This window comes from Equus asinus, chromosome 15, assembly GCF_041296235.1.
Source record: "Equus asinus isolate D_3611 breed Donkey chromosome 15, EquAss-T2T_v2, whole genome shotgun sequence".
In the NCBI taxonomy this organism is placed as follows: Eukaryota; Metazoa; Chordata; class Mammalia; order Perissodactyla; family Equidae; genus Equus; species Equus asinus.
The window spans coordinates 38,290,343-38,317,282 of NC_091804.1; the positions used below are offsets into that span (position 1 = coordinate 38,290,343).

The following is a 26,940-nucleotide window of genomic DNA, read 5'->3' on the forward strand; positions in this document are numbered from 1 at the left end:
CAGCTTCCGAGAAGATGCGAGAACAGGAAGGCTGCGTCTGCCCCAAAGCGGAGAGTCGGGGGAGGTGGTGCAGGGGAGGCCGAGGCAGGGGGCTCCCCGCTGAGCAAGAGGCGCCCTGGATACCGCAGGGGGCTCCTCGTCGGGCGGTGCTGGGTGTCCCCCACCCACCGCAGGCACAGGTACATCACACAGCTGCTGACGGGGCACCTCCAGGAGCCCCAGCACGGGGCATGCCCGCACATCACAGGCCACCACACACCTCTGCATGCGCTTCCGGCTTAAAACCTCCAGCAGCGGCTCCGCTCCCGGAACAAACCGCACTCCCCACCTCAGCCTTCAAGGCCTTGTACAATCTCTTCCTACCCCCAGCTCCCCTGTCCCGACCCCCACACCACACCGGCCCCCTGATGCTCCAGGAGCTCCCAGCAGGCTCCTGCTCACAGGGCCTTTGCACTGGCTGTCCCCTCTGCCTGGAACACCTGTCCCTAGGTAGCCATGTGACTCAGGTCTTCCCCTCCTACAGGTCTTTGCTAAAACATCACCTCCTCAGTGAGGCCCACCCTGACCGCCCTACTTAAAACCACCACCCTTCCAAGGACCCCATCCCCCTCCCCCTGCTTCTTTTTTCCTGTAGCACTTAGAACCCATTGACACTACAGGCTTCTCTGATGTCACGTCCTCATTGTCTGTCTTTACCATAAACTCATGGGGGTGCGGGTTTGTCTGTCTCGTGCACCCCCAGCACCTGTACGTGGCAGGTGCTCAATAAAGTACTCGTAGGTCCCAGGAGGGAAACCAGAGGCTTATCAGAGGATTGACCTTCTGATTATTTTCTGCATCATTTCGATTCTCTGTTGCATGTTATCTTTACGATTTAAAAGGCATAATTAGAAATCGGGTTTGAAAAGCCAGGTGGGGGCCATCCCCAGGTCAGCGGGTCTGATGTCCAAACCGTAGCACAGAAATCACCCAGGGAGCTTTTCAAAAAAAGCGCGGGAGGTGCGCCAGGAAGCTCTGCTGCGACTCGAGAGGCCTGGGGAAAGCCGGGCACCTGGGCCCTCCTAAAAGGGAGCAGGGCGGGCAGTCAGGGAGGGCTGCTCAGAGGAGGAGGATGGCAAGGATGCTGACAAACAGCCAAGATCAGGCGAAGCCAATTCCTGAGCCCTGCGCCTCAGAGGCTCCAACTCCCAGGCGGGAGGGCCTGGGCACCTGCATTCCTGGGGCGTCCCAGGTGCCTGTGACGGGCACTGAGGCTGAGGAAGTGCCCATTGAGCCTGAGCTCCTGGTCTGAAGGTGTGCAGCTGGCTTTCATCACGAAAACTAATCAAATCACAATAAGAAAACTGGAAACCACGCATAGCGACAGCACCCACGGTGAATACCTGGGTGTGTCACCTGTGATGGTTCCTGCCGTGCGGTTCCGAAGGCACGGCTACCATCGCGGGTGAGACCTAAGCTGGCACGTCACCTTTCCCGGGTCTGCAGCAGCTGGAGGAGGGCACGTGGGCCCTCACCTCGCCGTTTCCCCATTCGGGACATTTAGGTTGTTTCCAACGCTGGGTTCTCACGCATGGGGCTTCGGGGAACATCTCAGGACACAAAGCATTGGGGGATCCCCCGTCCTCAGGATGTTTTCTCGGACTCTAGTTTCAGTGGGATCCAGGGTCCCAGGGCCGTCGTGTTCGGGAAGCTCTTGCTAACTCTGCTAAATGTTTCGCCTAAGAGTCTGCACCGATTTACCACGCAAAACTGACACCAAAGGTGACGAGTCAGAGCGTTCTCAGAGCTGCGGCGGGATGGCCAGCGCACAGAGGCGGCAGCGAGGCCGGAGCACGACACAGTGCAGCTGGCGCTCGTTGAGAAGGCCCTCCACGTGGGACACCGTCCTGCCTGCCCCATCGACGTGACCTCAGACCAGCTCAGCACCGCCCCGTGCGCCATGTTTGATTTTGCTATCGAAATGACTCGTCCAACATCACTGAGCAAAAGCAGCATTCCAGAAAGCCGGGCCCAGTTTCTCAGGGGGCACAGGAATGGCAGGCAGGCCGCCCACACCCCCAAGAAGGGACAACGGGGGTCATCAGTCCACACCCTGTGGCAGAGCCCGGCGATGAGACTAGCTCTGGTCTCTGGTCCTTGGCCCATGGGGTGACATGCTGCCTGCTGGAGAGACACCCCGGCCCGTGGCCCAGGGCCCAGCCCGTGGGAATATGGCAGAGAACAAACGCTGGAATAAAGGCGTGAGGCTGCAGACATCAGTGGGCAGGGCGGTGCCACCGGAGGACGGCACCCCGCTGCCCCAAATCTCGCCCCAGCCGCCAGCCACCAGCCAAGGCACACAGATGCAGAATCCTGTGCTCAGCTTCAAACAAACGTCCCAGTTCCCTTTTTCTCTATTGCGGAACTTCCCGCCACATCAAGCTAAAAAGGAAGTGGGCAACCCAACGAGAACGGCGACAGCAACTCGGATCACCTCATGTCTGCCAAGGAAAGAGGAAGAGACAGTTGGGCCGGGCCGGGCCGTCCAGTGGGGATGGGCATGGGGTGGCAGGCCGGGGCAGACTGAGAGGCTGTCTGGAGAAATCGAACGAGTCGACTCAGCGACTGCCTGTCCACGGGCAAGGAGTGAGGGTCAGTGGCCTCGGTTTTACTCGTCTGTAAAATGGGCAAGTACCTACAGCACGAGGGCAACTACGGAGATTTAACTAAGAGGAAACCCGTAAAGCGCTTATGGACATGGGGCCCAGCACTCAGTGTGTGCACCACTCATGTCCCTAACTATCACCAAGTTCAAGCTTTTCATCCGGGCACCTGGTCACCACATCCTGCCACAGCCTCCTCAGGCCAGGCTGAGGCCCTGCCCGCCGGCCTCCAGTGCCCCCCACTGACCCCGTTCCTGATGCCCACTAACCGTGGAAAGCACCAGCAATGTGCCAGGCAGAGGAAGGGGAAGGAACCATCTTGGGACAAAACCCCTGTCCACTCACTCAGCAAGTGCTGGAGGTGACACACGGGCTGGGACCCCCACGAGATGGAGATGGAGCCCGGAGGACCGCCCGCTGTGTGTGGAGAACTGCCCCCTGCAACGGTCCAGGGGGCAGATGACCGTGGACTGGACCAGGGTGGCGGCGTGGCGGTGGTGAGAAACGGTCAGATTCTAGGTGGGTGTCAAAGGCAGAACCCACAGGATTTGCTGATGGACGGGACACGGCGGGTGAGAGAGGAGGGGAGGCTGGCTGTTGGGTGTCTGGCCAGAGACACTGGCAGGATGGAGGTTACTTTTACTGAAACAGGAAAGACTGTGGTTTGGGGTCGGGGGGGCGGGTAGAGGGAGAGTTCAATTTGGGACATTTTAAGTCTCTGCCCGCACGCAAGCCAGTCTGTGAGGAAGGCAGACTCTCAGCAACCACTGCACAATGTGGAGTCAGCTGCAATCAATCATGCTGAGCGAGAGGAAGCCGCACTGGGCCAGGTGGGCGTGTTCAGGGAAGGCTGCCTGGAGGAGGCACCCAGGAGCTGAGCAGCCGGGGACCGAGGGAGGCAGTGGAGGCCGCTCCCTCTGTGTGTTCTCCACTGTCCTCATCACTTCCCTTCCCACTTCCCACCCAGAGGGGACAGAGCCCAAGAATGAAGGCAGCGTGGCTCCCGTGGTCGAGCTGTGGGGTCAGACAGAGAGAGGTTCACATCCCGGACCCACCTGTTTCTTGCTGTGTGGCCCTGAGCTGGTGACCGCCCCCCTCAACGCCTCAGTTTCCTCATCTATAAAAGGGGGTGATTGTGCCAGCGCGGGGGGTGGCATGGAGCTCGGGAAACCCCGAGGGAGATGCCACCTCCCACCCCACGTGGGGCGGCCCCGAGCCACAGTGAAAGCTGCTCTGTCAGGGCGGCTGGAGCAACGGGCAGGGCTCAAACCACAGACCAGGGGCACGGGCTCCAGACAAGCCTGCGGCCCCACCACCCGGGACACCTCCACCAGGATTTTCCATCGTTCAAAACGGGAACCCTATAAAACGCACCACCTCCCGGGTGGCCCCGGGCGAGGGTGTTTTTCCACAGCGAGGGCGAGCTCAGTCCCAAACGACCGCCAGGGCGGCAGGGCTGTGCCCCTCAAGCAGGAGGAGGGCGACTGGCCAGCAGGCAACAAGAACCCAATGTCCCCCGTGCAGGGGAGACGGGTGCCGGCTGGCAACTCCTCCCCAAGCAGCCACCGCTCCTCCCTCACACAGGTTCTACCGCCCGGAGCACCCGGCTCGTGCATCCTCGAGGCTGTGAAGTCATTCAGTCACTCACTCGGCATACAACTCTCCGCACCTCCTAAGGGCAGGCACTGTTCGGGGCCTCAGGGACAGAAGCATGAACAAAAGAGACGCAGCTCCCACCCTCCCAGGGCTGATGGGTGAGGCACAGGTGACAAGCGAAAATATACTGGATACATGTTAGGAAGCAAATCAAGCCAAAAAGGGAGAGATGAAGCGGGGGCTGCTACTTTAAATGCCGTGGCCAGGGAAGGCCTCTCTGATAAAGGGACATCCTGTTGACACCAAATGAAATGCAGGCATGGGCCATGGGAGCCCAGGGGAGGGCATATCCCAGACAGTGGGGACAGCAAGTGCAAAGGCCCTGAGGCAGGGGCCTGCTTGGGGTGTCTGAGGAACGGCCAGACCACTGTGGCTGGAGCAGAGCAAAATAGGTAAGTAGAGGGACTGGGCAAGATGACCAGAGGAGGGGAGGGCAGGTCACAGACCCAGGCAGGAAGGCAGGCAGGAGCCTGATCAGGCAGGCTGAAGAGACGGGATTCCAAGCACAGTGGGCAAGGCCCTGAGAAGGAGGATACTCAGGAGCTATGACAGGCTGGGGAGAGATCCACCTCCTCAGGGTTGGAGGGTGGGTGCAGCCCCTTTCCCCCAGGGCAGCACAGAGGACTCCGAGGCCAACTCCCGCGTCCCCCGCTGGACCCTCCCTCACTGCCCTGGGCCTCGTCTGTCCCCGTCTGTAAAATAGAGACTCGAGCCCTGCCCCGCCTCCTGCAGGGACCCACGGAGGAGCCAGACCCCAGGCTCAGGGCTGCTCTCCACCCCCAAGAACGAGCCTCCCAGGTCCAGTGTGCACGGGGCCCCCAGGGACCCGGCCCCTGAGACAGCCTGAGACGGGCTGAGAACCCAGCTGCCCTCGGAGGTGGCGCCTGGCAACCAGACTCCTGCCTGGCAACGGTGCAGGAGTAGGGAGATGGCGGCCGGGCGCCATGGCGACGGCAGCTGGGCCCGGGCAGGCTGCTCTGGAGGGGTCCCGGGCTCCGTGACTCCGGGCCCCACAGGGGATCCGGCGAGCAGCCCTGCAGGTCTGGGGGCCGGGCTCCCCACCCACCAGGCACGGGGTCCCTGAGCGGCTCACTCGGCTTCTCCAGACTCCCAGCCTCCCCTCCAGGAGGGGGCCCAATGCCCACCGCGGGGACATGCAAGAATTCAGCATCACTGTGTAGGAATAAGGACAGCAAGAGTTTCGGGAGCGCCGACCTCAGGCCCGGCTCTGTGCCAGGATTCCATGCGCCATCATCTCATTCGACTCTCCCGGGGCGGGTGGCGTCACAATCAATCCCGTGTCACAGAGGAGAAGATGGGGGCCCTGAGAGGGGAAGCGCCCCCCCAGTCAGGGAGGGGCTGTGTGCCCTCAGGCCTGTCGTCCCGCCGCCCGGTCAGCAAGCGCTTCCACAGCATCGATACCGATGGCAAGAGCAGGGCCGACATCTGCTGAGCGCGGCGGAGGGTCAGGCACCCCGGCCTGCTGCAGGGCCGCTGCCAAGAGCCCTTTTTACAGAGGCACAGACTGAGGCACGGGGAGGTGAACCTGCCTAAGCAGGTGTGACAGCACGTGGCAAACCCGTGGCACAAACGCAGGCTGCTGTCACCAAAACCCACCACACCACGCCCGGCACCTGGTGGGTGTCTGGTCATCACGATCTGGGTCTAACAACGGAAAGCCCCCAAGCCCCCAGTTCACCGACTCTCCAGCCTCGAGCCTGAGGTCCAGGGGCTCCCAGCCACACCCCATCATTCTCCCGAGGGTGTGATGGCTTTCACGAGAGCCCCAAGCCCACGCAGCCACACAGAAGGCCATTAACCCAGGGTCCCTCGGGCTGGCCACTCGGCTGGACATTCATCCCGCCCCTCCACCCGGAATTCTCTACAGATCGATCCTGGGGACAGAAACGGCTCCTTAAGGTCACATCACGAGTATGTGAGAGCAATCCTTGACAGCGCAGAGCCAGGCGGAGAGGAGAGAATCTGGGGGGCCCTCAGTCTCCAGGAGCTGGAGCCACACACAATAACGAGCTGATGTAACAACCAGAGGCCCTGGGGCCACAGCAAAGCCAAGTTGCACAGCCTGAGGGCCAGCAGCTACCCTCTCTGAGACTCAGCTTCCACATCTGGACAATGGGCAGAAGGAGAGTGCGCCCTGCAGTGACACAGATCCGAGGAGAGATCACGGATCAAGGGCACCAAAGACGCAGCTCTGCCTGGAACTGCGGCTGCTCCATCAGGATTCTCAGTACTGCCGATCCCACAGCCAGGGGTGCCCAAGAAGTCTACACCAGGGGCTGCAAACACCAGTGCCTACGAAGCCGCGCAGGTAGGGTGAATGGGTGAAGTTGGGCACGTGTGGGACAAAAGGGAGGGCAGGGACTGTGGCAAAGTGGATACAACAGGGAGAGGGTGGGGACTGCGGCAAAGTGAAGAGCAGATGCTCATCTAGAGGGGCAGCCGCTCCTCCGCTCCCGTCCACTGTCACCGGGCAGAAACAGAGCCAGATCGTCCCGTTTCCAAGAGAAACTGGAAATCTAGATTTCCGTGACAATTTTCCTAACTTTTAAAACCCTGTGTGGCTAATTCTAAAATGTACACGTAAAGGTAAAGAAACCAGAATAGCCAACACAATTGTGAAAAGGAAAAAGTGCTGGAGGATTCACGCCGCCTAATTTTGAGAATTACTCTAACGTCACAGTAATCAAGACAGTACGGTCCTGGCGAAAGGTCACAGACACAGATCAAAGGAACAGAAGCGAGAGTCCAAAAATAGACCCACGCAATACGGCCATTTCGTCTGTGACGAAGGAGCAAGGGAAATTCAGGGGGGAAAGGGCAGTCTCTGCGAGAGACGGGGCTGGAACAACTGACATCATATGCAAATCAATGAACTCGACCCAAAGTACACACTTTACACAGACGTTAACTCAAAATGGATCACAGATCTCAATGTAAAACCATGAAACTTCTAGAAGAAAACACTGGAGAAAATCTTTTTCACCTGAAGTTAAGCAAAAAGTTCTCAGATGTGACAAGAAAAGCAAGATCCATAAAAGAAAATAAGTGATAAATTAAAATGTAAAACTCTTGCTAAGCAAAAGACACTGTTAAGAGAATGAAAAGACAAGATACAGACGGGGAGAAAATATTGGTAAATGACATATCTGATGAGAGGTCTGTATCCAGAATGTAACTCTAAATTCAAGAGTAAGAAAACAAACAACCTAGTAAAAAACAAAAAAAAAATGGGAAGAAGACCTAAATATACACTGTGCCAAAAAGGACGGATGGATGGTGAATATGCACATGGAAAGATATTCAGCGTCATCAGTCATGCGGGAAATGTAAACTAAAACCACAATGAGAGACCACCATGCTTCTGCAAGAATGGCTTCTACGAAAACTGACGATACCCAGTCCTGGCAAGGACGTGAAACCACAGGATCTCTCACATGTTGCCAGTGGGAATGCGAAATGGTACAGCAACTTTGGAAAATAATGTGGCAGTTTCTCACAAACTTAAACATCCACTTAACATACGGCCCAGCAACCTCACTCCTGGACATTTACCCTAGAGAAACAAAAGCTTATGTTCCTACAAAAACCTGTACAAAAATGTTTCTAGCAACCCTATTTATAGCTGCCAAAAACTGGAAACAATATATCCTTCAAACAAACTGTGGGACAGCCAAACAATGGAATACTATGCAGCAATGAAAAGGAACAACCACGGATACACGTGATGACATGGATGAATCTCAAATGCCTCTTGTTGAGCAAAAGAAGCCAGTCTCAAAAGGCACTGCATGCAGGATGAGTCCAGTGCCATGGAATACATATGTTCTGGAAAAGGCAAAACTATAGGGACAGAAACCAGATGAGCAGTTGTCAGGGGTTACAGGTCGGGGAAGACGTGACTACTAAGTGGCGGCATTAGAGGGTTTCGTGGGTGACAGAACTGTTCCGCACGCGACTGCGGTGTAGGAACATGACTCTACACGCGTTAAACCTCATTAAACTCTGCACCCGCAAAAAGTCATTTTTATTGTACATAAATTTTAAAAATTAAATCTTTTGAAAACCTCACACTGGATATCAACACGAACTTGGGGTTTTTTATATTTACAGATAGAATAATACAGAAAGACAGATGGGTGGGCACGCATGAGTTAACATTCCTACACATACTTCCCAGCTCTATCCACCGGGCGGGCCTCGAAGCAGTGACATGCCCACCCAACACCCACATCTAGGTTTCTCCACACCATCCTCCAAGAAAAAGAACCAGAGCTCCTTGGAGAACAAGGGAGGACGCTACCTGGTACCAGGCGTTGTGAATACAGGGAGACACGGGGCTATGAAGCTGCCACGAAAGCGACAATGGACCGACGCTGGGTGCCGTTAATCTCTCTTTACAGCAACACACACAGGGGGCTGAAGGCAGAAATGCTGGTCTATAATTTATGAATGGGCTACAGGAAGTTCGGGTTGAACACAGCCACACCCAGCCTTGTCTGCAGCCTCTCCATGTGCATCAGAACCCCACAACGCAAGGAGACAGGGCAGAGAAGGACCTCTCATGGATGGGTGAAGGCCACCCCACTTCCCAGCGGGGGCGTCCTCATGCACAGGCACAAAGGTGCTGATACAAGGATATTAACTACCCGACTGTCTAAACAATCCTAAACAAACTGTGGTCCATTGAAGACACGAAAAACTATGCAGCTGTGAAAAAGAATGGGGAAGTTCTGTACATACTGTAAGAGAAGTTCTAAGAAATACTGACATGGGGGGAAGCAGAGGACTTCAGACCCTGCCCCTGCACTCCTCCGGTGCACGCACACCAGGAGAGGCTTCACCAAGGTTCAGAGAGACCTTGCTCCAAAGAGCCGTGAGGTCAGCAGGCCCCAAGATGGGCTCCAGGAGCCCCCCGTCTCCCTGTATTCACAAGGCCCAGTACACACGTGGGGTCCTCCCTCCTTGTCTCAGGTTTGATCCGTGTGGCCAGGAAACGGCCACAGAGCAGAACAGATGGCGTAGCGATCCAAGGCTAAGTCATAAAAGAGCCTGCGGCGTTTGCCTGTGGCTCCTTGGGATCACCCGCTGTGAGGGAGGCCACCTGCCATGCCCCCGATGGAGAGACTCACAAGCCGGGAACCGACGCTTCCCGCCAACAGCCAGTGAAGGAGCCGTCTCGAAGCAGAGCCTCCAGCCCCAGCCAAGCCTTCCAATGAGACTGCAGCCCCAGCCGACAGCTTCTCTGCAACCTCGTGAGACACCTGGAGCCAGAACCACCCAGCCACCCTGTTCCCAATTCCCGACCCACAGAAGCTGTGTGAGATACAAACGTTTATTATTTTAAGCCATCAAGTTCCAGGGTAACCAATACCGCTACATCTGGGCTCAGGGTCTCTGGTGAGGTTGCAGACAAGCTGTCAGTCGGGACTGCAGCCACCTGGAGCCCAGAGGATCCACCGGCATGGTTTGGGGCAGGCATCGGCTCCTTGAGGCTCGCGGCTGGAGCCTCTGCTCCTCGCCACGGGGGCCCCTCCACACAGCTGCCTGAGCATCCTCCCAACACGGCGCTAGCCTCCCCGGGGAAGGGATCCGAGAGAGGTCGCCGGCCACACTCCTTTATGATGGGGAGTCTAAGTCCTCTCCTCCTCCTCCTGTTCAGTAGAAGCGAAGCACTAAGTCAGCCCACACTCAAGGAGGGAGAGAGACAGGCTGAGTAACAGGAGGCGGGGCCATCTTGGAAGCTGCCTTTCACACAGACCAAATCCCAAAAGGAGTAATGAGGCTGTTGTAACAACAGCACAACAAGAACACCTAATATTTACTGGATGTTCACCGTGTTCAGGGGTCTTACGTGTGTGAACACATTTAATCCCTAAAGCAACCCTGTGAGGTGGATGCCACGATTATGACTGCCAGATTCCACCACTCCTTCCACACTTGCTCTGTCACTTCCTGGGTGTTTTCTCACCTTCACAGAAAGCCAAGGTCCAGGGACGAGCCAAAGCCATTCTCTCAGACCTCTCTGAGGAGGTGCCACTTGGGCTCTGACCTCAAGGAAAAGAAGGAAATGGACAAGTGACAATCCAAGGAAGAATATTCCAGCAGCCGAACAGCAGGTGTAAAGGCCCTGAGGCAGGAGTGGGTACTGTTTGCTGGAAGGCTCCAGAAGGCCCTCATGCTGGAGAGGAGCAAGGAGGGAGAGGTGGTGAGAAAGGCAGGCAGTGGACACAGAAGCCATGATGAGGAGTCCGATTTTCTAAGCGACATGAGGAGTTAGAGACCTGGCCTGCAGAGGGGTTCAGAGCCAGCCCTGGACACCTGAGGAACCTCCAGGGCAGCAGGGACCTCCTCCTGGGCTGGGAGCCCATTGTGATGACAGGATCCCCTCTGCTGCTCCGTGAGACCCTGGAATGACCCTGCCTCCTGTGCCAGGGCCAGGCCACCTGCAGACCAGCCACACTTCGATGAAGCCTCCCCGGTCTTCCCACACTCCTGGTGGGGAAACCCACCGCCCGCCAGGAGGCCCCAGCCCCCAGGGCCCGGCTAACCAGCGGTTAGCCTCAACAGGGGAAGGCTGCCCTGCGGGGCTCCCACGGGAGCCTGAGCAGCCCAGGGGGGCTCTGCCTGCTAGACCCGGGGCTGTGACCTGCTTGACTCTGCTGCAGAGCCCTGGGACCGTGAGGAGTCAGGGAGCCTCTGATGGACTCAGTTTCCCCATCTACAAAATGGGACTGACCATGTCTACACTGGACTTCTCAAAGGGAAGTCCTGAAGATCAAAAAGTGCCCCAAAAAAGTTCAAAACAGCACCAATACAAGGCTGGTCTAGAAATAATAACGATGATGATCATAATCTAACATTTATTGATTATCCATAAATCAGTCAATACATCCATAAACAAGTCACTACGTACTGGGTGCTGTTCTAAACGCTTTACAGAAATCCCTGCATACAATCCTCTCAACAACCCTGTGACGAGCTCCTCTTTACAGCTGAGGAAACTGAGGCCCAGAGAAGTCAAGACACTTCTCTAAGGTCACACTGCCAACGAGCAGTAGAATTACAGTCATATCTGGGTCTGTGCATTTTACATGTATTAACACACTTACTCTTCACAATAACCCCACTGGTGGGCACTATTATTATGCACATTTTACAGATGAGGAAACTGAGGCCAGAGAGTTTAAATGACTTATCCAATTACAGAGGGTGATGACTCCACACTACACAAAGGTCAAGGGGTCACAGGTCAAGAGACCTGGGCTCTGGGCCCATCTGTGCCTCGCCCTGGCCACACGACCTCTGGTAAGCGCTTGCCCCCACAGTCACTCAGCCAAGAAAAAAGGAAGATTCGGGCCGTGCGTCCATGTCGAGATCCTACGAAATGGTGAGAAGGACTCTCAGCTTATCTGGAGGCTGCGTGCGGGACGGCCCGGCTTAAAGGAACGGCTGGCCAGGGAAGGTCTTCTGAGGAGGTGACACCTGAGCAGAGAACTAAAAGGGACGGGCACAGGCCATCGGGACATCTGAGCAAAGAGCTTCCAGGCAGGGTGAACAGCATGAGCAGGCGGTAAGAGGCACGGCTGTGCCCAAGGGCCCAGGGGGCAGGAGGCTCGACAAGGGACTTTGGTGTTCACTCCTAGTGTGATGAGGTTCTGGAGCAGCATCACCGGGAGGGGAAGTAAGCAGACAGCGTCCGGGGCTGAGCTGGCTTTTAACCAGGGCCCTCTGGCCGCTCTGGAGAGAAGGGACTGCAGGGGGTGATGGGGCTACTGCAACAGCCCAAGCAAAAGACGAGAGGGACTTAGACCAGTGTGCTGGTTAACACACAATCTCTGCAGCCAGGTGGGGTGAGTTCAAATCTCAGCTCTGCCACTACAGGCTGTGTGCCCTTGGGCAAGGGGCTTAACCTCTCTGAACTTCAATGTGTAAAATGCAGATAGAAAGAACATATACTTGATAGGGTTTCACGAGTATTAAAGGAGATATCATTTTTAAGGTGCGTGAAAGAGAGAGCGCTGTGCCGGGGTGCATAGAAAGTGCCGTCAGTGTTGGCTAAATAAGGTGGTGGCAGGGAAGGTGGTGAGAATTAGACGTTTGGAAGGTGGACCCACGGGACTTGCCGCCGGCTTGGATGCTGGGGGTGACTGAGGAGGGATCAGGAGTGACTGCCGAATTCTCGGCCTGAGCCACTGGAAGGGGGGAGCTGACACCGCCTGGGGTGGGAAAGACAGAGGGAGAGGAGCGGGATTCAGGGGAGAAGAGGAATTTGGCTTGGCACACGACTGGTCTGAGATGGCATCAGACACCCACGTGGCGATGGGAAGGAGGCAGTGCCCACACGAGTGTGACATCCAGAGGACAGGTGGGACCACTGGGAAGAAAAGAAGCCCACGGGCTGAGCCCGGCACACCCCAAAAATCAGAGGTCAGGAGGCGGAGGAGCGTTCAGCAGAGGAGGCTGAGCGCTGATGCCGAGGAGACCAGGCGCCCACGGCGTCCTGACACCAACTTCACCACCCTGTCTGTGTCAGGAGAGGAACGGTCTCATCAACTACTCAGCACCTTCTCCACGACAGCCGCATCCTAAGATGCTCCTTCCGTGTCCACTCCTGTGCCCGTGATCCCGGTCCCCACAGGGAGAAAAGTGTCATGGCTTCAAAACACACAGAACAAGCTGGAGGCTTCTAAAACCGTACTCCCGACAGCTCAGCTGCGGAACATGCCTTCCCCGTCTGCACGGCCCCCGCTCTCCCGCCCAGGCCACACAGAGCACAGGGCGAAAGTAAGCACATCGGCTGCAAAAGGAAACGGCAAGTCTTGCAAAAGATGCTGGATTTCACGATGTTGACGGAAGTGATGGTGGAAAACAGGCACAGCTACGAAGACGCGCAGGCGCGGAGGGCGGCCGGTGCACATCGGGAGAGAAAACAGCCACGCAAGGAGACAAGACGGGGAGTTCCAGATGATCTGACCGTCAGAGAGGCCCGCCGTGAGAGCCGAAAATGGGCCCTGGGGTTTTTTGCAAAATGACTCTTTATCATCATGCTGTAAAGGGCAACCTGACAGGAATGACATCATACCATGTAGTCGCTTAATTTTATCAGAAAAATTATGCATCCTTCAAAAAAAAAAAAAATCAACCCTTGAGTGGCTCTGTTGACTCCAAGAATTCACGCAAAGCTGCTACTGTATTCTAAATATTACATCCTAACCAATGAAAGGATGAAATTCATCCTACTTTTAGGACTCTGGTTTTCTCCTTCAGGGGAAGTCCTCCCCTAGCCCCCACCCCAATACTGCTCTGTTATGGCCGTTTTCAGTGGATTCTCAGCCGCAGGCCTTTTTCCGGTGCCAATCGTTCTGTGACAGAGAGCTCCTCCCGGACCTGCAGCTGGCTGGGCCCTGCCTGGACCTAAAGGCCTCCCCCCACCCCTGGGGAAACCTCTTCCCTGGGGGCAAGAAGCCGATTTGCCCACGGGAACCACAAACCCACCTGAAGGGAAAGCCAAGTGGGGTGGTGGGCTCAAAGCCTCGGTGGGCAGTGTCCAGCAGCCTCCCCTGAACCCACGTGACCCCTCAGCAGCCCCCTTCCCGTCCCACTGGCCAGTGAAACAGCCGTGGTCAGCTCCCCCGCCTGTCGCCAGTGGGCCCGCCCTGTGAAATCTCATAAAGGTGTTGACTTAAATGGGTGCATCTTATATGTAACTACCTTACATCTAAGAAGTGTTTATCTGCGTGTGAGCACCTTGCCCGGGGTCTCCGGCAGGCCGCCCAGCCCCCACCAGCACTAGCCGAGGGCCAACCCCAGGCCAGAGAGCACCATTCAGAAAAAATGCAGGGGACGCCAAGAGCCACTGGGCCCCCGGTGGCTGTCCATTCTGCCCCCAGGAAACTGGCCTGGGGGCTCCTCCCCGGGGGGTGCTCAGCTTAGCACTCTAAAGCCCCCCAGGGGCCTGGCACCAGGGTGGGAGAGCTGACCCAGCCAGTTCCAAGCTCAGGAGTCACTGCTGATACATAAACTCTGGGGCACACCCTCTCACCCCATGGATGTGACCCTCAGCCCCTCAGCAGCTGCAAAGGGACTCATCGAAACTGGCCAGCCTCTCGGGGCTTTTCTGGCCAACCTTCAAGACTCGACCTCCCTGACATAGGGCCCCGGCCACAGCCTCTCTTCTTTCCCTCTTGAATCTCGAAGGTTTTCTGATCCTCCAATACCCCAGCAGGAGAAAGAATTTGAGCACGTACACCCCAAATTTCATTTCAAAAATATGTATGAGCCCCCTACCATGGGCCAGGCAGCAGGGATGCAGGAACAGAAGAATTTCAGAGCTGAATTCTCAAAAGGGAGACAGATTGTCACCAGACAGACAGAAACCTACAGACCAACAGGAGGGGAGCAGGGCCACGAGGAAGGATGATGCCGGGAAGGTGCGGGGTCTTCTTCAGACAGCGTGGCAGGGAAGGGCACGTGAGGGGAGAGAGGCCAACGGGGCAGGGCAGGGGGGTCCTGGGGAGAGCGTCCCAGCACGGGAGAGAAGGACGCAGGACTGCGCGTGGGGTGTCCACGGGGCTATGGGGGGTGAGGGGGGCTCCAGACAGAGGAAAGGGGAGTGAGGGGCCACTCAGCCTGAGCAGACCCAGAAATCTAGGTTTGTTCCCCGGAGGTGGGAGGGCAAGCGGTAAGAGCTCTTCGGAGGAGCAAACCAAGCCCCTTCTGGACTCATCCTGCCGGGACACCAGCGCCAACGGCCCAGACATGTCAGGCAGGGGAGGCGGAGGGCAAAGCGGTGAAGAGCACGGATTCTGAAGGCAGAGCCCTGGGAGGAGGAAGGAGGGTGGGAAGAAGGAACAGAGAGGAAGGAGAACGAAGAGAGGGAGAGAGAGGGGAAAAGGGAGAGGAGGAAAGAGGCGGAGGGTGGAAGGAGGGAGAAAGGGAGACAGGAAAAACAGGGGAGGGCAGAGGAAGGGAGGACGGAGGGGACAAGAGGGAAGAGAGTGGGGGACGGATCAGAGCATCTCTAGCTGATGACCCATGACCCTCCCAGCACCCCTCCCCTCTATACACTCCCAGAACCTCTCAGAAGCCCCCTTTAGCACAGCACACTGGTGACCCTCTGGGGACTCACTACCCGGGCCTCATGGTGGCTGCAAGTCCAGTGAAGCTGGTGACCGGCCACGGTGACACCCTCCTTCTCCACCTTGGTGACGGGTGACGGGGGCCCACCGCCCCCTCCACCCCGGGCCCTCCCCAAGGGGGGCGGGGGGACTCTTCTAACCCTGGAAACACTGACACCATGTCTGCTTGCCCAGATCGCAGGACTGCTCGTCACCTCTGAACACACCATCTCAGCATCAGGTAAAGTTGGTTCCAACTGTCCAATGAGTTCTGTTAGCAGGGATCATAAAGGTCCTTTATTTAAAAAAAAAAAAAAAAAAAAAAAGCTGATTCCCAAACATCACACGTAACAAGTGTTGGCAGGAGCAACAGATGCCCAGATGCCTGCTGGCGGCAGCGCGCGCCAGGGACCGGGGCCACAAGAGAACCTTTCAAAGGCCTCAGCACTTTCTAGCTCATTTCCCTTCTGCTGCGCACAACGTTATAGATTTCTATAAAGAACTCCCCCAAAAAAAACCTCTCTTGCAAAAAAAGAAAAACCCATTTTTGCAAGGAATTTTATAAGCAGATCGGGAGGGTAGGAAGGACTAAGAAAATCCCTCAAGAAGCCTGGTTGCAAAATGTTTTGAAAAGAAAAATAATTTCTTTTAACCTAGAAACACTCAATGACACATTTTTAAAGTCTAATTCTGAAAAATGATCAAAACACTTTTTTCCCCCCAAACATCCCAAATTACAAGTGGCCACCAGATGCTGGGATCTAGAAATACGACTGTGGCTTGTTTTATATTCTTTGTTTTTAAGAAACCTAGAAATTAGAGAAGTCACAAACACCCAGGGAAAGAAAAACTAGGAAAACTGCCAACGTGGTGAGTAAACTTCACCCGCGTACGCCGGAGGCCTGGCGATGAAGGCACCCGACACCAGTCCAACGCCGGGCGGGCCCTCGAGACACTGTGCGCAGACCCACGTGCAACCTGTAATTCACCTGACGCAGGTGAAGGGGCGGGGGAAGCGTTCCGTGAGCCGAGAACGTTTTCCTGTTCAGACGGCACCCACCACGGACCTGTCCCCACCCCCAAGGGCCAGGCGGGCAGCGTCCTGGAGCCTCCTGGAGGACCCAGGGCAGATGTTTCAGGAAATGACGTAACCTGGGTGAAGTGAATTCATCCGAGAATGAGTCATGAGAGCGGCCCTCAAACGTCCTTCAGAAATCCCAGGCTTAGCTCCAAAGGCCCACCCACCCCCACTCCAACAGAAACCTCCGCTCTTTCCAAACAGCTCTGCCCCGGCTACGATGGCAGGCATCTCGCCCTTTGCCACCAGGTTCTAGTTCCCCTTTCTGTAGTAAAGCGCCCCAAGGCTGCTTGAGCGGTGTTACCTATCCTTCACCTGAGCCACACAGGGCACAAGAATGAAGCCAACGGGAAGGGAGACGGATATTGAGCCCCTGGATCAAACTGTACCTGAACCTGATGCCCTAGCTTCACGAGCTATTACATTTCCTCTCTTGTTTAAGTCGGTCACTCACACAGCCAGCCTACCACCCAAGGATTGAATAAACCCGGGACCTTGGCCAGGAGCTCAGAAGTCCAGCTGTGTCCGCTCCTTCCAAACCACCACAATCCGGAATGAAACAAGTCCTTCAGGTGTCACAGATGAGGGCAGAGTACAGGCGTCCCGCTTCACCCAACCTCCCAGTGGAATCAGGGAGCTGCTTCCTTCATCGCCAGGACAGCCTGCTGAGCCCCAGGCCCTGACCCGAGTCCTGCTCACCACAGAGCTTTTCTGGAGGAGAAGGAGAGGGGAGCGCCAGATGAAGAGGCGAATACGCACGGAAGCTCCTCCTGAGCGCCGGGGAGGCCCAGCGGCCTGCTCCACGCACTGCTACGTAGCACCTCATTTAGCTCGCAACGCCCTCAGAGGGAGGCACTGCTATGATCTTCATGCTACACATGAGGAAGCCCAGCGGTGGACGGGCAAGTCACCTGCCCAGGGTCACACAGCCTGTCTGTGGCAGGGCCAGGCTATCAGTCAGGCCCCACGCGGCCACCCAAAAACTCTGACCTGTCCCCTGCCGCCTGCCAGGACACACGCCTGGATCAAGTGCTCCAGCCCGGTATACCTCAGGGGACCCTGTTCTTCCAAGTGGTCCTCATCAGTTACTTCTTCCCTGCTGTCTGGTCAAGCAGCCTCAGCCCCTCTGCGTCGTGAATCAGATCACGTCCCTCCTCGGCTCCAACAGCTCCAGTGGCTTCCAGCCCACTGAGGATAAAGTTCAATGTTCCCACCACGGCCCGCACGGCACCCTGGACGACGCCTCCTGCCACTATCCCTGCGAGCTGCTCCAGCCACGCAGGCTTCCATGCTGTGCCTCCAACACACGAGCATGTTCTCCCCCCCGCCCCCCCTACCCCGCCCCAGGGCCTTTGCACTTACTGTTCCCACGGCCTGGAACGCTTCCCCCCAGATGCTGGCGCGCTAATTTCTTCAAACCCTCTGTTCACACCTCACTGTCTCTGCGAAGCCATCCCTGCTCAGCCGGTCTCAGAAGAGCCACTCGCCCCAGCCCCCCACGCCTTCCCCAGTCCCCACCTTATTTTCCTCCCAGCATTTATCACTAGCTGGCACTCCATGAATTCACTTATCTGTTCACTGTCTGTCCCCTGCCTGAATGCCAGCTCCCTGAGGGTGGGGGCTCTCAGCCTCATTCACCATTGTAGAACCTAGAGACCGCAGCTCCTAGGGTGGCGGGCAGCTGCTCAGAACTGTCCTTGAATGAATGAATGGATGGATGGATGGACAGCTCTGCAGCCTTGCAATCCATGTGGGGCTGCCTCAAACTCAGCCTCTCCCATGCGTGGATCAGATATTGTCCAACAACTCTTGTCCAGGAGAGAAAAAAGAACCACAACATAGTCCACAGGTGAACAGAAGGAGGGGCCCCCAACGACCTGGGCGCTCGTGCACGGCCCAGAGGAGAGCGGTCCCAGGTGGGGGTAGGGGGGCGGGGGCGCACCCACAGTGCTGTGTGGTCCTCCCCGCGCTCCAGCGGGAAGAGGTCTTCTGCCTCTGCAAGTCCCCATCTCAGATTCTTGGCAGGAAGCTCTGGAGGGTCCTCAGGGCAGCTGCAGGCCAGAGGGAGGCGGGCAGGGGGCTCGCCCTCAGGGTCCTGCAAGTGCAGGCTCGCCCCCCAGAGAAGCAGCTCCCCTGCCTCACCCTAGACCCCTCGACTCCACTCTCTCCTCCACAGCCAACCACCAGCAGACCCTGTTGGCCCCACTTCTAACACCTCTCTCTTCTCTGCCACCTCCCTGGCCAGGTCCTCATCCACTCTTGACCCTCCACTGGCTGGCTTCCCAAGCACCTAAAAAAAAGTTCCAATTCCTTGAGTCGTCAGGCAAGATCTGGCCCCAGCTACCTCCCAGCTTGCTCACTGCTCCTCACACCTCAGGACCTTTGCACTTGCTATTGCTTTTGCCCAAACAACTCTCTCCAAGAACTCTACACAGCTGCTCCTTCCCATTGCTCAGTACAATGCCACCTCCTCACCAGGCCTTCCTTGACTACCCCAGCTAACAGAGCCCACCCAGACCCACCCCTAACGCCATCAACCCCACCCGCTGCTTCCTAGTCTTCACAGCCCTGACCTAAAGTGATCCGTGCCTCAAGGCTTCAGTTTCTGTCTGTCCCCTACCCATCCACACGCTCTAAGCACCCTCAAGCGTAAGCCCTACAAGGTCAGGAACAACTCCACTGCTTACCCCGTATGCCCAGCACCCACCCATACCGGGAACTCAAAAAATATTTGATGAATCAGAAACCAAAATCCTATGTTGGGTTCTAGCTCAGATGTCACTGCTCCCCAACTCTCTGGCTAGAAGTGCTCTCTGGCGGCTCCCAGGTTCCTTCGCCAGGGGCTTCCCCCACAGCTCAGGCTCCCCACCCACCACCCTCCAGCTGGTAAGCTCTTGTCTGACTGTCCCCTTTACAGCAAATGCTACGGTGGAAAACCCGCGTAGACGGCACCCCGCCATCCTGGGCCCGCTGGGCCCACGCAGAGCTGTGAGCTTGGGACCTGCCTGGCGGCAGCTTCCCCAGCCTGCCCAGCAACACTGGGGAGGGGGGACTTAGGGACAGCACTCGTAAACAGTTTTCTGTTTTGACATTAATAATGATGGCTATCCTATCAAATCCATGATTCATGAACACTATTGCTTAGGATGAGACTAAAGTTTTAGAAAAGGGAGGAGGGTCAGATAAAAGAAAAAAACATTATAAATAATGTTACAGCTGGTATATGAATATGACAAAAATCATAAGACTGATAATGAAATGAGTAAGTTTTAGGAAACACTAATTGGATAGGTGGATGGACGGATGGGTGGGTGGACAGGTAGGTGGACGGGTGGGTAGGTGGATGGACGGGTGGACGGGTGGATGGGTGGACAGGTGGACAAGAAGGAGGGAAGGAAGAGAAAGAGAATGAAGTGAACGGGAGGAAAGAAGGAAAAAATGGGGCTAGCACAGAGTGGGTGCTCAGTAGTATGCTGAATGACCCCTTTAGTAACCGAGGCATGCAGAGCTATGGTGAAGGGCATGGGCCCTGGAACCACACTGCTGGCTCACATCGTGGTTCAGCCCTTCCTCGCTATGGGACCCTGGCAGGTGACATAACCTCTCTGTGCCTCAGTTTCCCTATCTGTAAAACGGGACAATAAGAATATCTCCATCCAGGCCATGAGAAGGACTAAGCGAGAATATGCATGCAGCCTGCTCAGGGCACAGCCTGATACGTCCTAAGTGCTTGACAGATATCCGCTAATAGGAGGAGGAATGAATGACCGACTGCATCCTAGGACCTGGACAGGAGAAAGACCTCAGTGAACCGTCTCACTCTCACAGCAGCCTGAAGCTCCACGGGCCTCCCCAGAAAGTTCTCCAGGAACAGAAGAGCAAAGAGAGGCCAAAGGTTCCCGGGGGAAAAGGAATGCAGTGGGCTGCAAGGCAATTTAAAGAGTTCGAAAGGGAAAAAAGAACGTGAGTGGGGAAAAAAGAAGATAAATTGAGCAGCCCAGGCTGCCTCTCCAGATAGCTAAATTCTGCTGTGCTAATTCTGCGTGCTTCAGCTTTTCTTAGCCTCCAGAGCGCCTGCCTAAATTAGCACCTGCAATATGCCGCAGAGAAGACAGGGAAGGTGAGGAGAGGCTGGGAAGGGCCCGGGGCACGCCGGGCAGGCCCCAGAGGAAGCGGGTCTGTTCTGCCCCAACCAGTGCCAAACACCTGAAGTGTGAACAGCAGACGCCAGAGCCTTTCCCCAAGGCCACGGCCGGCAGCGGTGAGTCACACCCAAGGCCCACGGCCCAGCCCTCAGCACACCCATCACTTAGCTGTCACACCCGACCTCTGAGCAGCACTCAGTTCCTCCGTCCACCTGGGCCCACCAGCCTCCCCAGCTGCCCCCTCCCCAGCCAACTGAACACAGCCGGCTGCTCCGGTGGCCAGACTCACCCCGCAAGAACCCCAACGTGGATTTATTTCTGGGAACGTGCCGGGGAGAGAGCGCACACGCACGCACCATGTACACACTCTATTGACACAGGGAGACACGCATGCAGAAAACAGCACCCTGCCAGCTGGCTCAGGGCTGCGCGGACCCACGCAGCACACACATTAACATCGGCACTCCCGGCAGGAGACACACAGAGATACCACGCGCACGGAAATAAACAGGCACCTTCGAGCTGTTTCTGCCAGATGGCAGGGCCCTGGCAAGGATGCGTGTGTCTGCACGTCTGCGTGTTTATTTGTACATAATAATGACGACGGCTGATTCGACTGAGCTCTTACCGTGTGCCAGCCGCCATTCTGCGTGCGACAGCAGCCCCATGAAGGGGGTGTATTATGACTCCTGTTCAACGGACGAGGAAACTGAGGCACAGAGGTCAAGTCACGAGCCCCAGGGTCATGTTGCCAGTGAGTGGCACAGCTGGGATTCAAACCCAGGCAGCTCAGCTCCCAAGCCTGCACCCCAGGTCCCCATTTTACATGGCCACCATAGCACAGCCAGTTAACGGGACGCGAGGCTCCACACCATGGTCACATGATGACAGTTTATGGACTAATCCCTGAAATAATGTATTAGCCCCATTTTGCAGATGTACAGATGAGAAAACTGAGGCCCCGAGCGGTTAAGTAACTTGCCCAAGGTCCCAACTGGGAAGTGGCAGCCTGGGGCTTGAACCAGCAATTCAGACTCCACATCTCCGGCTCTGACGTGCCAGGCGGCTTCCAGCTGCAGGAAGGTACTTAACTCCGAAAGTCAAGGGCAAGGGCTGTACCAAGAGCATCCAAAAAGGGCAAGTCATAAAACCATGACCATAAAACATGAGGGTGAGAGTGAGGGATCCCACAAGGACCAGACGCCACCGGGGCCCTCAACCAGCCCACCATCCCACAAAGGGGCCAGAGTGAAACACGGCTGGCACAGACACGAGCCAGAAAGTACCAGGGAAGGTGGGTGCCCCCGGTCCAGAAACGCACGCACGCAGTCAAGGTCGGAGCCCAGCGACACCCTGTCCCCCACCAACGAATCGCCCTGGGGGCAGAGCGCACACACTGGCGACCCATGGGTTTGGCCGGAAGACGTGTTTTGTTTGGCCAACGCAGTGTTTGTTAAAAATGTGATGGAGTTGCCAACTTTTAAAACTCGAGTGATTTCATACCCAAAACTCCACATTTCCGGCTGGTGGATAAAGTCAGATCTGGAAACCCTGGGTTTGTGTTCCCGCGTGGGAACAGGTGCTCGGGGCTGAGAAGCAGCTACCCCCTTTACAAGGACGCGGGGCAGGTACTCCAGAATGCGCTGGGGTCAGCGGTGCCAGGAATTGCCGGTGTCTGAGCCCTGCCATGTACTCATGTGATCTCAGGCAAATTAATGCCTGTGCCTCAGTTTCCCAATCTGTAAAAGAGCAGCCACCCCGGAGGACTGGTGCCTGGCACCCAGTAAGCATGCAGTAAGTGTTAAATAGCACTGCTGACCCCACAATGTCAAGGCCGAGGGTCCATAGAAACCTGCACATCACTGTTCTCAGCAGCATTATTCACCAGAGCCAGCGGGACCGACCCAAGAGTCCATCAACGGAGGAAGGGACACACAAATGTGAGAGACCCACACAGTGGAGTACTACGCAGCCATCAAAAGGAACGGAACGCCGACACATGCTAAGACACGGACGAACTTTCAAAACGCTATTCTAAGTGAAAGAAGCCAGTCACAGAAGGCCAAATATTGTATGATTCCGTTTATATGAAATGTCCAAATCCATAGAGACAGAAAGCAGACTGTGTTGCCGGGGTGGGGGGAGGGGCAGGATGGGGAATGACTGCTAATAGGTTTGGGGTTTCTTTTTGGGGTGAGTAAAGTGTTCCAGAATTAGAAAGCAGGGCCGGTGCACAACCCTGACAATACACTAAAAGCCACTGGAGTGGACACTTTAACCTGGTGACTTTTATGGAATGTGAATGATACCTCAATGTTTAATAAAAGTTTTTTTTAAGGAAACATCTATGAAACAGATATTCTTATCTCCACTTTATAGATGAAAAAACTGAGGCACAGAGAGATCAAAGATAGGGAAATATCTATGTCTCTGCTGCTGGTGAAGGTGGAGAAACAGGACAGGTGGGAGGGGGACAGAGTTCCCTTACACCCGGCCACTTTACCCATCAGAGCCGTGGCGTCCAGGTTTGCAAACCTCGCAGGAAAATCACTTCCTCTCCCTGGGCTCCAGTCAAAGGCCAGACTGGGATGACTTTTCTCTAGATCGCTCTGAGACCCTCAAGGGTGCCCCGAGTCCAGGGCACTGTACTGAAGCATTATTTATTCATATCTATAGGGACAGCTGTGGCCACTACTAAATGATGACTTTAACGGCCCACAGTGGGAACAGGCCCTCTCCCAGGTGCATGGAAAGGAAACATTCTGGGTCTTCCAGGCCTCAGCCCTTCAGGCGCTGGCTCAGACATCAGAGCGAGGGGGCCCAGCAGCCACCTCCTCCCAAGAGGGTCCCGCCAGGAGGACCGTCCCACGAGGCGGGAGAATCTCTCATTCACCAGACTACCTCACCAGGCTGGAGGACCCCATCCCTCACCGGGAGGAGCACCCAGGGGACAAGAGGAGCCGCTGGCTCACGGGATGGGAAGACCCCCCTCACCCCGTCTGGGGCAGCAGGATCTCATCGGGCTGGTGGGGGCTGAGGCTGTGGCTTTTTTTTTTTTTTTTTTTTTTTAAAGATTTTATTTTTTCTCCTTTCTCTCCCCAAAGCCCCCCGGTACATAGTTGTATATTTCATTGTGGGTCCTTCTAGTTGTGGCATGTGGGACGCTGCCTCAGCGTGGCTTGATGAGCAGTGCCATGTCCGCGCCCAGGATTCGAACCAACGAAACACTGGGCCGCCTGCAGCGGAGCGCGCGAACTTAACCACTCGGCCACGGGGCCAGCCCCTGAGGCTGTGGCTTTTCAGCAAACAAGCCCCTATAAAGCGTGGTCCTTTCTCTGAGCACGAAGGGTCGTCAAGGGGGCACTGCAGTGGGGGCTCCAAGCCAGCCCCATTCTTAGATGCAGGACCGACCTGCACACAGTGCACGAGAAGACAGACGCAGAAGGAGAGAAACAGAGGCACAGCAGAGAATAAGACGGAAACGCAGAGAAGGGAAGGGACAGACCCAGGTCGGCAAACAGCCCCAGGAGGCCGGGGGCTGTAGGCAGAGCGGGGGAGGGAAAGCAAATGAGAAGAAGGAAAACAAGAGCACTCCGAGACAGAAGCACAGACGCCTGGAGGCAGAGGGGAGATCCAGAAGGGGCCTTGTCTGGGGTCCTTCCCACACGGCAGGGCAGCATCAGCCCAGCCCAGGAGCCCCCATCACTGGGAGGTGGGGGCAGCCTCCCCAGGCAGGGCGGCCTCAGTGAAGGAAAAAGCCCGCTGGTCAGGCTGGGGGCTGGGCCTAAGAGTGCCAAGCGTCCAGCCAGGTTGCCATGGCCACGGATACAAAGAGAGGGGCTGATGAGAGGCCCTGACAGTTCCCAAGAGGGGCCCCTGCCACTGACAGCCGCCAGGGAGGCCCAGCCTCTCCCTAGGACCTGCTTAACCAGGGCTCCAGGATGTTGGTCAGCTGTGCCTCCTTGGGGAGGCCTGCAGGTCAGGGCCTATCCAGCTGCCCGGGCTGGAAGAGGGCAGTGAAAATCACAGCACAGGCACAGTCAGCAATGAGAAGGCCCCACAAGCCTCCAGACCCCATCGGCCAACCCTAAAGTACCCAACCAGCCTGGGCCACAATTTTTCATCCATTATATGTAGAGAAGACCCCTCAGCTTGTTCTAGCTCCAGGGGCAAGGAGCTTGTGCCAAGAGGACCCAATGTCAGAATAACGGATTAAGAAGAAAGCTCACGCTGAGGGAGGCCTCACCGCGGGCAGGGTCTGCCCTCCACACCTCCCCGTCCTCACGTGGTGTTCCTCCCACCAGGCGAGGAAGAGCCATTTTTTCTCTAATTTCCAATCCATTTCAGACTACTGCTTTTACAAAATGCAATAAAAAGGAATTATTAGAAAAGCAAAGTCAAAAGAGAGACTACAAGCTAATATTTTTAGTATTGGACTAAACCGGCATAAAATTACTCTGCCCAATTGCTATAAGAGTTTAAACGTTTACGCTCAGGTCCTGTCTGTATCTCCACGCGATCAACACTCTGAGTCTCACCATCTTAGTCCTGGGGACCCTCACGACCACGGGAAGTGGGTACAGAGGGGACGTGAGGGCGCGGCTGCAGAGAGGCTGGATTCTGGTGCCAGCTCTGCCACCTCCTAGCAAGGGATTGCACCCCTCCATGCCTCTGTGTCCCCACCTCCAATGCGGGAATAACACTAATGGTATCTCTCAGGGTTTTTGTGGGGATTCAATGAGTGTGAAACTCTTTAAAATAGTGACCGACGTACGGAAACCCTCACTACACATCAGTTGTGATAACCGTAACATATCATTGAACGTCAGGTGGCACTGTCACTGTGATCCTCTATCTCCCTTCCTTCCACCACCGATCACCACCTAAGTGTCCAGTATCTCCCGGACTGTGTCACTCCTGCGAGAATGCTGGAGCTACGAGGGCAAGGGCTTGGGTCTGTTCTGTCACCCGCTGACACCCAGCTCAGCCTGGAGCTGTCCTGGCACTCAGTGGGCACCCAAAAAATTCGAAGACGCATGAGCTCAAATCCTGGTCTGCCATGCATTCACTGTGTGACCTCAAGCAAATGACTCAACCTCTCTGGCACTCTATTTCCTCATCTGTGGAATGGGAATACAGTAAAGATGACCTCACCATGGGCACAGAGAGGCTTGGAGAAGGATGCTCCCTGTAGCACTTCTCATCACCATATTTGGCAACGTCTGGGAGACATTTTTGGTTGTCACAACTGGGGAGGGGGTACTAGTGGCATCTAGTGGGTAGAGATTAGGGTGCTGCTAAGCACCCTACAAGGCATGGGACAGCCCCCCACATCAAAGAATTACACAGCCCCAACTGTCAACAGTGCTGAAGTTAAGAAATCCTGATACAGAAGAAAAAGAACCACCTAGATGCCCATCGAGAGGGAAGTAGATAAATAAACTCCAATATGAGCAACCATCCTGGAAAAAGAGGAGGCACAGGTCAGAAGGAATCAAAGCCAGCAGCAGAACGCTGGGCGATCACAGCAGCTTCCCCTCTGAGAGCAGGCAAGGGACAGAGCCAGGATTCGAACCCAGGTGCTAGGCTGCAGAGCCCACGACTTTAACCACTGGCCCCACGGCCTGGGTCTGACGCCTTTCATTTAAACAAATGCACACACTTAGAAGCATAAGCATGCCCTGTTGTTTCCACAGGTTCATATTCATCGATGTCGACAACATGAACACACAGAGAAAGATCTGGAAGGCTGCACAGCAGACCAGTAACAAGAGAAACCGGAGGTGGGGGCAACCAGGAACAGGAAGGAAAGGGTTAGCACATCCGTAATGGTTTAATTTTCTACAAGGACACTGCATTCCTATCTGTCCTGTAACTAAAGATGAATGAAAAACTACAAATGCATTTACCCTTTAACCCAGAAATTCCATTCCTAGAAATGTGTACACCTACAGGTATGAAGCGGCCGGTGTCTGTCATACGTCATCTGTAACGGCAAAAGATGGGAGCAACTTCAGCGTCCGTCAAGGGGGGACTAGCTTAAAAAACACACAGTGCATCCCTCCAGTGGAACTCTACATAGTATTACAAAACAACCTCCAGGACACAGGGTGAAAAGGGGAACAAGGTCAAGTGCAGAAATGTGAGGACAATAAGCCACCACTTGTGTAACAGAAGGGGCATGTCCAACCCACCTCAAGGGCCCGGATGAAAGCAGGGCCAGTGGCTGGCTTCGGGGAGGGAAGTGAGAGGTTGACATTTTTTGTAAGACAATTTTTGTA

The 26,940-nt window shown here is 55.8% G+C and overlaps 1 protein-coding gene across 1 annotated transcript in view; it reads right to left on the reverse strand.

Moving 5' to 3' along the window:
• Nucleotides 1-26,940, reverse strand: part of PREX1 (phosphatidylinositol-3,4,5-trisphosphate dependent Rac exchange factor 1) — a 181,582-nt gene that overhangs the window by 125,567 nt on the left and 29,075 nt on the right. The window lies entirely within an intron of this gene.